Genomic DNA, 10,841 nt, shown 5'->3' on the forward strand with positions numbered 1-10,841 from the left:
AAGTTTGACTGCAGATCCAGTTCAATAATCATGAATTAACTGGTGTATTCGATCGATTAAAATGAAACAATTAACAAAACCGTTCATTCATAAATATCACGCAGTCCATCCTCAGAAACACGTGGGGTAAAGTATAGCGCCATCCGACAAAACAGAGGCCGCAGTGACATCTAGCGGAACTGTCCCGCATTACACAGCCTGACACACCCACACGGCAATGTCATTCCCGGCCGGTGCTTGGCGTTGTAACCCGGGACAGTAATGGGCGATGGTGGGCTGCGGTCTTTCGGTTAGAGAGACGCTCGCTCTTTGTGAATGCTGCACCATTGCGTATCTGTTTTCGTAAAGGTCCTGCCGGCTCTTGTGCGAGTTCTCTTTTGCACTGTTGCAGCGCTGACTCGCGTCCCGTGTATGATGTCATTCTCGGCAGGTCGTGTCGTGACTCAGAAGGTTCTGCCCGGGATGTCGCGACACGCCGTGCTGTCGGCCGGAGCCTCGCTGCTCGATTTCCTGCGCCTCGACCTGGTGCTCACCTGCGGACAGTCATTCCGGTGAGTTTATTTATATTGCCCGAAACGTGATAAAATAATGACATTTTACAAACAATTGAACCCCTCTGTACATCCAAAAACACCTTCTCCTTTTCATATGCACAAGTTTGAAAAAAAAACACTCTGGTGTGAAAACGACCCCAGTTCATGTCTCTAGACTTTTATTTAGCAGTAACTGATCAAATGAAGGTTTCTCAAACCTCCTGGCTGTTATTATTGAACCTGTGCCTGCCTGTCTGTCTGTCTGTGTCTGTGTGTGTCTATATGTGTGAGGTGTTAGGGCGGTGTGTGTGGGGTGGGGTTAGGATTAGGGCGGTGTGTGTGTGTGGGGGGGGGTGGGGTTATGGTTAGGATTAGGGTGGTGTGTGTGGGGTGGGGTGGGGTGGGGTTATGGTTAGGATTAGGGCGGTGTGTGTGTGGTGGGGTGGGGTGGGGTTATGGTTAGGATTAGGGTGGTGCATGTGGGGTGGGGTTGGGTTAGGATTAGGGCGGTGTGTGTGTGGAGGGGGTGGGGTGGGGTTATGGTTATGGTTAGGATTAGGGCTGTGTGTGTGTGACCCCCCAGGTGGGGTTGGGTTAGGGTTAGGGCTGTTTGCGTGTGGGGGGGTGGGGTTGGGTTGGGGTTAGGGTTATGGCTGTGTGCGTGTGGTGGGGGTTGGGTTGAGTTAGGGTTAGGATTAGGGTGGTGTGTGTGTGGGGTGTGCGGTGGGGTTATGGTTAGGATTTGGGTGGTGCGTGTGGGGTGGGGTGGGGTTGGGTTAGGATTAGGGCGGTGTGTGTGTGGAGGGGGTGGGGTGGGGTTATGGTTAGGATTAGGGTGGTGTGTGTGGCGTGGGGTGGGGTTATGGTTAGGATTAGGGTGGTGTGTGTGGCGTGGGGTGGGGTTATGGTTAGGATTAGGGTGGTGTGTGTGGCGTGGGGTGGGGTGGGGTTATGGTTAGGATTAGGGTGGTGCATGTGGGGTGGGGTTGGGTTAGGATTAGGTCGGTGTGTGTGTGGGGGTGGGGTTGGGGGTAGGGTTAGGGCTGTGTGCGTGTTGGTGGGGTGGGGTTGGGTTAGGGTTAGGGTTAGGGGGTGGGGCTGTGGGTGGGGAGGTGGGGGGGTGGGGGGGGGGTGGGGGGTGTGCGGTGGGGTTATGGTTAGGATTTGGGTGGTGCGTGTGGGGTGGGGTTGGGTTAGGATTAGGGCGGTGTGTGTGTGGTGGGGTGGGGGGTGGGGTTATCCAATCCTTCATTAGGGGGGTGTGTGTGTGTGTGGGGGTGGGGTGGGGGTGGTGTGTGGGGGTTATGGGGTTAGGTGCACGGGGGGTGCGGTGTTAGGACACCCAATACCCAATACCCAAATGGGGGGGGTGGTTATGGTTAGGATTAGGGCACAGTGTGTGTGTGACCCCCGAGGTGGGGTTATGGTACCAAATAGGCCAAACCCAGGGTTTAGGGTCCCAAATGTACTCGTGTGGGGTGCCACACACACACCCACCCCAACCCCATTAATAACCCATCCCAATCCCGACCACACACCCAAGGTGGGGTGGGGTTATGGTTAGGGTTAGGGTGGGGGGTGTGGGGTGGGGTTGGGGTAGGATTAGGGCGGTGTGTGTGTGTGGGGGTGGGGTGGGGTTATGGTTAGGGTTAGGGTGGTGTGGGGGGTGTGTGTGGGGGGGGGGTGTGGGGTGGGGTTAGGGTTAGGATTAGGGTGGTGTGTGGGTGGGGTGGGGTTATGTTTATGGCTTAGGATTAGGGTGTGTGTGTGTGGGGGGGGGGTGGGGTGGGTTAGGGCTAGGTGCCCGCCACACACCCACACCCCACCCCAATACTACATGTGTGCGGTGTCCCGGGGGTTGCGTGGGGTTAGGGTTGGGTGGGTGGGTGGGGTTGGGTTAGGGTTAGGGCTGTTTGCGTGTGGGGGGGTGGGGTTGGGTTGGGGTTAGGGTTATGGCTGTGTGCGTGTGGTGGGGGTTGGGTTGAGTTAGGGTTAGGATTAGGGTGGTGTGTGTGTGGGGTGTGCGGTGGGGTTATGGTTAGGATTTGGGTGGTGCGTGTGGGGTGGGGTTGGGTTAGGATTAGGGCGGTGTGTGTGTGGAGGGGGTGGGGTGGGGTTATGGTTATGGTTAGGATTAGGGCAGTGTGTGTGTGTGGGGGGAGTTGGGTTGGGTTTGGGTTAGGGTTAGGGCTGTGTGTGTGTAACAGGGGTTAGGGTTAGTGTGCAGCTCTGTTAGTGTGTCAGTGTGCAGCTCTGTCACTGTGCAGCTCTGTTAGTGTGTCAGTGTGCAGCTCTGTCACTGTGCAGCTCTGTTAGTGTGTCAGTGTGCAGCTCTGTCACTGTGCAGCTCTGTTAGTGTGTCAGTGTGCAGCTCTGTCACTGTGCAGCTCTGTTAGTGTGTCAGTGTGCAGCTCTGTCACTGTGCAGCTCTGTTAGTGTGTCAGTGTGCAGCTCTGTCACTGTGCAGCTCTGTTAGTGTGTCAGTGTGCAGCTCTGTCACTGTGCAGCTCTGTTAGTGTGTCAGTGTGCAGCTCTGTCACTGTGCAGCTCTGTTAGTGTGTTAGTGTGCAGCTCTGTCACTGTGCAGCCGCCACTTTAAAGCTGAGACGATGCTGGTTAGGCATGTAGGGGAGATGTGGCCACGCTTCATGGGGAGGTAATCAATCCCGGACTCACGTTACATAACTTGGGCCCCTTCCCTTTTAACAGAAGGCAACCGAAATGAAACTCTGCTGTAATATCAGACCTGGTCACCTGACCTGAAGTGTGTGCATTCCTGTACTGTAGTGTGAGTGTGTAAACGTGTGCATTCCTGTACTGTAGTGTGAGTGTGTAAGCGTGTGCATTCCTGTACTGTAGTGTGAGTGTGTAAACGTGTGCATTCCTGTTCTGTAGTGTGAGTGTGTTAGCGTGTGCATTCCTGTACTGTAGTGTGAGTGTGTAAGCGTGTGCATTCCTGTACTGTAGTGTGAGTGTGTAAGCGTGTGCATTCCTGTACTGTAGTGTGAGTGTGTAAACGTGTGCATTCCTGTACTGTAGTGAGTTTGTAAGCGTGTGCATTCTTGTACTGTAGTGTGAGTGTGTAAGCATGTGCATTCCTGTACTATACTGTGAGTGTGTAAGCGTGTGCATTCCTGTACTGTAGTGTGAGTGTGTAAGCGTGTGCATTCCTGTACTGTAGTGTGAGTGTGTAAACGTGTGCTTTCCTGTAATATAGTGTGAGTGTATAAGTGTGTGCATTCCTGTACTGTAGTGTGAGTGTGTAAGCGTGTGCATTCCTGTACTGTAGTGTGAGTGTGTTAGCGTGTGCATTCCTGTACTGTAGTGTGAGTGTGTAAACGTGTGCATTCCTGTACTGTAGTGTGAGTGTGTAAGCGTGTGCATTCTTGTACTGTAGTGTGAGTGTGTAAGCATGTGCATTCCTGTACTATACTGTGAGTGTGTAAGCGTGTGCATTCCTGTACTATACTGTGAGTGTGTAAGTGTGTGCATTCCTGTACTGTAGTGTGAGTGTGTAAGCGTGTGCATTCCTGTACTGTAGTGTGAGTGTGTAAGCGTGTGCATTCTTGTACTGTAGTGTGAGTGTGTAAACGTGTGCATTCCTGTACTATACTGTGAGTGTGTAAGTGTGTGCATTCCTGTACTGTAGTGTGAGTGTGTAAGCGTGTGCATTCCTGTACTGTAGTGTGAGTGTGTAAGCGTGTGCATTCTTGTACTGTAGTGTGAGTGTGTAAACGTGTGCATTCCTGTACTGTAGTGTGAGTGTGTAAGCGTGTGCATTGCGCAGTAGTGCAAGTGTGAAACATGCTTTCTTATACTACAGTGTGTGTATGCTTGTACTGCAGCTTAAGTGTGTGCTGCAGAGTGAGTGGTGGGGGGGGGGGTTCTCTTACCTGCAGATGTGCTGATGAGAGTCAGCTGTGCTGTGTTTACTGTAACCTGAGAGAGAGAGAGAGAGAGAGAGAGAGAGAGAGAGAGAGAGAGAGAGAGAGACTGTTACAGATGAGAGCGCTCACTCAGTGCAGTGCAGCAAGTCAAAGTACTGCCGCAGTCTTTATGAATGTGTCACTTGCCTGTTGAATGCATTGGCTGAAATGTTTGTTTCTTTTTGTTTTATGTCGCTCCATTCACACACAGTCGCACACACACACAACAAAATCTGATTTACAAAGTTCTGCTTCCTAAGAGCAGTCTCGTTGGATAAGCTATCCATAACGAGTAAACATTCAATAGTATAACGTTTCGAATTTACGGACACTGCTTCATAAGTAACGGCAAGCGCTTTGTATGAAGACACTGAGAAAGACTTCCAGTGGAATCGCTTGTCATTGCGTGTGAAGTTTCTTTGAGTATTTCTATAGCTGGATAGCTGTTATTACAGTCCCTTCATCAGTGCTACTGTATCAAAGTGGACTGTGTGCATTTCACTGAGTTCACAAGGTGCTCTTCAGTTTTAGTTGCCTGCCATAGACATGCGTACTGCGGGCTAGATTGTAAATAAGCGCCATCTAGAGCACAGCAGTGTACTGCCAGCAAAAAAAAAGGGAGCTTTACTGTAGCTGACTTGACATGTAGCCTGGCTAGCCTGCATCTTTTATCTTTGTATTGTTTTGCGAGGCCCTTTCTTCCTGAGCTCATTCCCTTCATTCCAGCTCCAGAGTGGGCTTGGTGTTTCAATAAGGAAAGCATGTCCTGACCTGCACTGTGCTGTTCTTGTGGAAAGTACCTGCTTGTTGTTCTGCGTGGACTGCGTCGCTCCCCTGGGTTTATCAGTTTCTTTGCTGTTTGTGCTTGTGATGGTGGTGAAAGCTGATCTCGCTGACGGGTAGGGTGAGGGCGCTATGGCAACCACAAAAAAACTAAAACAAACAGAACTCCACGATTCAGTGATCCGTTTCATAAGCTTCTGTTCTTTATTCCACTCCCTTACTGCACGATAAGGGCATGCTGTGTGTTCAGGCAGAGGTAAGGTAAAGCACAGCTTAGATAGTGATTTAAAACCAGAAATACCTGAACTAATGTGTGAATAAGTGAGTGAAGGGTAAGGCAATTGCTAATGAAACGAGGAGCAGTCTGTGCTGGACACTTGTGTTTGTCAGGTGTGTGCAGGCATGTTCCTGCACTGTGCCCAACGGCAGTGGAGTGTTGTCTTGTGTCTCAGTGTGTCTTCATCATGGTTATAAATAGTGCAGCTCTTGGCTGACAGAGACAGGATTACTGAGGAAGCTGACTGGCAGTGCGGAGCTATCCAGACACACACGCACAAACACGTTGACTCACACACAAACACACTCACAAAAAAAAAACACACAAACACAAACATACACTCACAAACATGCTCAGAAACACACACACCCACACTCACAAACACTGTCACACAGAGATCACCTGTCACATTTTCCGACACATTGTACAAAGAAAGTTCAAACAAACCATACAAAGCTGTTGTACTGGAACGTGAAGATGGTCTCATTGGTCCCTACAGTAAACGTAACCCCCTAAACCCTATCCTGTGCTGTACCCTGCTCCCCTGTGCTGCACCCTGCTCCCCTGTGTGCTGTACCCTGCTCCCCTGTGCTGCACCCTGCTCCCCTGTGCTGCACCCTGCTCCGGGACGTGGGCAACCTGCTCCCTGCTGACACCCTGCTCCACTGTGCGCACCCTGCTCCCCTGGGGCGCTGAAGATTGGGGACAAGACATGGGATGGTCCTGCGCGGGACAACGTAACCTGCTCCACCCTATGCCTGTGGCGTACCCTGACCCCTGTGGACGAGAGGACCAGACGTGCTTGGGACGAGTAGGAACGACGACACGACGTCGGGGACCGACCCCGGGGGACAAGAACAGACATGGCTGACGGACACGAGTGGGACCACGGGACCCACGTGGGACGTAGGGGACACGACGTGTCCTGCTCCCCTGTGCTGCACCCTGCTCCCCTGTGCTGTACCCTGCTCCCCTGTGCTGTACCCTGCTCCCCTGTGCTGTACCCTGCTCCCCTGTGCTGTACCCTGCTCCTGTCTGCACCCAGCTCCCCTGTTACACTGCTGTCTGTGCTGCACCCTGCTCCCCTGTTTCTGTACCCTGCTCTCCTGTGCTGCACCCTGCTCCCACACGACGTACTGCCACCTGCCCTCCCCGTGTTCGTACCCTGCTCCCCTGTGCTGTACCCTGCTCACCTGTTCTGTACACTGCTATCCTGTGCTGCACCATTGCTCCCATGTTCTGTACCCTGCCTCGGTGCTGCACCCTGCCTCCCTGTTCCTGTACCTTGCTCCCCCTGTGCTGTACCCTGCTTCCCCTGTGTGGGACTGCACCCTGCTCCACTGTTCTGCACCCTGCTCTCCTGTGCTGAGTGGCACCTGCTCCCCTGTGTTGCTGACCCTGTCCCTGTGCTGCACCCTGCTCTCCTGAGGCACACGACCCTGGCTCCCCTGTTCTGTACCTTGCCTGTTACTGTGCCCTGCAAGACCTGCTCCTGTCATTGGACTTGTTGTGACCCTGCTCTACGTGGCGACCCATGCTCCCCGAGTTCTGTACCAGCGTCCTGGGACGGATGCGGGCACGACCCTGCAAAGAGACGTGTGCTGTACCACGCGGTCCCTGTGCTGGGACAAGAGGTCCCCTGTGCTGTACCCTGCTCCCCTGTGCTGTACCCTGCTCCCCTGTGCTGTACCCTGCTCCCCTGTGCTGTACCCTGCTCCCCTGTGCTGCACCCTGCTCCCCTGTGCTGTACCCTGCTCCCCTGTGCTGTACCCTGCTCCCCTGTGCTGCACCCTGCTCCCCTGTGCTGCACCCTGCTCCCCTGTGCTGTACCCTGCTCCCCTGTGCTGTACCCTGCTCCCCTGTGCTGCACCCTGCTCCCCTGTGCTGCACCCTGCTCCCCTGTGCTGTACCCTGCTCCCCTGTGCTGTACCCTGCTCCCCTGTGCTGTACCCTGCTCCCCTGTGCTGTACCCTGCTCCCCTGTGCTGTACCCTGCTCCCCTGTGCTGTACCCTGCTCCCCTGTGCTGTACCCTGCTCCCCTGTTCTGTGCTGTACCCTGCTCCCCTGTGCTGTACCCTGCTCCCCTGTGCTGCACCCTGCTCCCCTGTGCTGTACCCTGCTCCCCTGTTCTGTACCCTGCTCCCCTGTGCTGCACCCTGCTCCCCTGTGCTGTACCCTGCTCCCCTGTGCTGCACCCTGCTCCCCTGTGCTGTACCCTGCTCCCCTGTGCTGTACCCTGCTCCCCTGTGCTGTACCCTGCTCCCCTGTGCTGTACCCTGCTCCCCTGTGCTGCACCCTGTGCTGCACCCTGCTCCCCTGTGCTGTACCCTGCTCCCCTGTTCTGTACCCTGCTCCCCTGTGCTGCACCCTGCTCCCCTGTGCTGCACCCTGCTCCCCTGTGCTGTACCCTGCTCCCCTGTGCTGTACCCTGCTCCCCTGTGCTGCACCCTGCTCCCCTGTTCTGTACCCTGCTCCCCTGTTCTGTACCCTGCTCTCCTGTGCTGCACCCTGCTCTCCTGTGCTGTACCCTGCTCCCCTGTGCTGTACACACCCCAGGCTGCTGCAGTTACTCACCTGTGACACACACACTGACACAGGGAGAGGCAGACAGATTTACAAGCTCTACCTTCCACAGCCACATCAGAGCTGACACTTTTTATGAGAGAGAAAAATAAAAGCACTGGAGGCACTGACACACAAGCAGTGGCGAACCCAGGCAGACAGAAACACTTAGAGACGAACCCAGACAGACGAAAACACTTAGAGACGAACCCAGGCACACAGAAACACTTAGAGACGAACCCAGACAGACGAAAACACTTAGAGACGAACCCAGGCACACAGAAACACTTAGAGACGAACCCAGGCACACAGAAACACTTAGAGACGAACCCAGACAGACGAAAACACTTAGAGACGAACCCAGGCACACAGAAACACTTAGAGACGAACCCAGACAGACGCAAACACTTAGAGACGAACCCAGGCACACAGAAACACTTAGAGACGAACCCAGGCACACATAAACACTTAGAGACGAACCCAGGCACACAGAAACACTTAGAGACGAACCCAGGCAGACAGAAACACTTAGAGACGAACCCAGGCACACAGAAACACTTAGAGACGAACCCAGACAGACGAAAACACTTAGAGACGAACCCAGGCACACAGAAACACTTAGAGACGAACCCAGACAGACGAAAACACTTAGAGACGAACCCAGGCACACAGAAACACTTAGAGACGAACCCAGGCAGACAGAAACACTTAGAGACGAACCCAGGCACACAGAAACACTTAGAGACGAACCCAGACAGACGAAAACACTTAGAGACGAACCCAGGCACACAGAAACACTTAGAGACGAACCCAGGCAGACAGAAACACTTAGAGACGAACCCAGGCAGACAGAAACACTTAGAGACGAACCCAGACAGACGAAAACACTTAGAGACGAACTCAGGCACACAGAAACACTTAGAGACGAACCCAGACAGACGAAAACACTTAGAGACGAACCCAGACAGACGAAAACACTTAGAGACGAACCCAGGCACACAGAAACACTTAGAGACGAACCCAGGCACACAGAAACACTTAGAGACGAACCCAGACACACAGAAACACTTAGAGACGAACCCAGGCACACAGAAACACTTAGAGACGAACCCAGACAGACGAAAACACTTAGAGACGAACCCAGACAGACAGAAACACTTAGAGACGAACCCAGACACACAGAAACACTTAGAGACGAACCCAGACACACAGAAACACTTAGAGACGAACCCAGACAGACGAAAACACTTAGAGACGAACCCAGGCACACAGAAACACTTAGAGACGAACCCAGACAGACGAAAACACTTAGAGACGAACCCAGACAGACGAAAACACTTAGAGACGAACCCAGGCACACATAAACACTTAGAGACGAACCCAGGCACACAGAAACACTTAGAGACGAACCCAGACAGACGAAAACACTTAGAGACGAACCCAGACAGACAGAAACACTTAGAGACGAACCCAGACAGACAGAAACACTTAGAGACGAACCCAGGCACACAGAAACACTTAGAGACGAACCCAGACAGACGCAAACACTTAGAGACGAACCCAGACAGACGAAAACACTTAGAGACGAACCCAGGCACACAGAAACACTTAGAGACGAACCCAGGCACACAGAAACACTTAGAGACGAACCCAGACAGACGAAAACACTTAGAGACGAACCCAGGCACACAGAAACACTTAGAGACGAACCCAGACACACAGAAACACACCTCTGCAATTTTTACATAATTGTTTTAGTTTTCACATCATAGTCCCTTTTTTATTTTTAATTATCAAGTGCAATTAACATTTGGCTGCTGTTTTTCTCATTTAAAAAAAAAATCTAAAAAACATGAAAATGAAAAGGCTCTGATAAGTTTTGCCGTAGGCCGCAATGACGTCTCAGTCCAGTTTGCGGGGTGCTTGCTAATTCTAGTCATTTTAATGTGAGGACAGACACCGTGGCATGTGCTGAGTTGTCAGCCAGCTGTTCAGATCTGCCAGTGTGTCCAGAGGGGTCTGTTATCTGACAGCGATCAATTGAGATCACACACACATGCTATTGATAATTACACCCTCTCACAACTCTCCCCCAGAGGGGTGACAGTCATAAACCTGAAACACAAATTTTGATTGCTGTGTTTATTGTAATGTTCTTATGCACACAGATCTTTAACTCATGCTCCTCTGTGCTTGACAATGCCAAGACAATCTCAGAATGATCTTTACCAATTCTGCCACCCCACACAGGCCAGCACACGCACTTGCATGGAAACAACAGCTTGAGGCAGGTTCCTAGAATTAGCTCGGTAAACATCCTGTCAGTGTTGCAGCATTGCACTGGCAGTGTGTAGGTGTGGAACTGGACTGTGGACTTGTTTAGAGACAGTTGATTTCATTCATTATGCCAGAAGGAAGGTCTTGTGTCTCGGGTTCGTTTTTCCGGCACGTCTGACTGATACAGTATTGTTAAAAGCAACGCAAAGTGTATTAAAGCGCAGTACTGGAGCACAATGCCTGTCTCAGCTGTACCATACCACACCATGCCATCTACTTCCCTACACTTTGCAGTGCTATTAACACTGCTGTGAACTAAAGTATTGTAATTACCCTCCTAATAAGAAGTGGTGAGGGGGAGGCTGAGGTAAATTACGTCAAGCAGAGGAGAGGTGTTGTGTAATCTCTACAGCACTTTGATGAGAAGCAGACCAGCACTGCACAGTGCAGAGCAGAGCACTGGAGCCTTGGAGCAAACATGTT

At 52.3% G+C, this 10,841-nt stretch overlaps 1 long non-coding RNA gene across 1 annotated transcript; it reads right to left on the reverse strand.

Annotated features, from left to right (window-relative positions):
* On the reverse strand, positions 1 to 5,831 carry LOC121297795. The gene is made up of 3 exons (XR_005947217.1): positions 5,260 to 5,831; positions 4,427 to 4,472; positions 1 to 533 (listed from the first exon to the last, which is right to left on the reverse strand). It is a non-coding gene; the product is annotated as an uncharacterized LOC121297795 (long non-coding RNA).
* Positions 5,832 to 10,841: the final 5,010 nt, after the last annotated feature.

Source organism: Polyodon spathula, chromosome 23 (assembly GCF_017654505.1).
Source record: "Polyodon spathula isolate WHYD16114869_AA chromosome 23, ASM1765450v1, whole genome shotgun sequence".
Lineage (NCBI taxonomy): Eukaryota > Metazoa > Chordata > Actinopteri > Acipenseriformes > Polyodontidae > Polyodon > Polyodon spathula.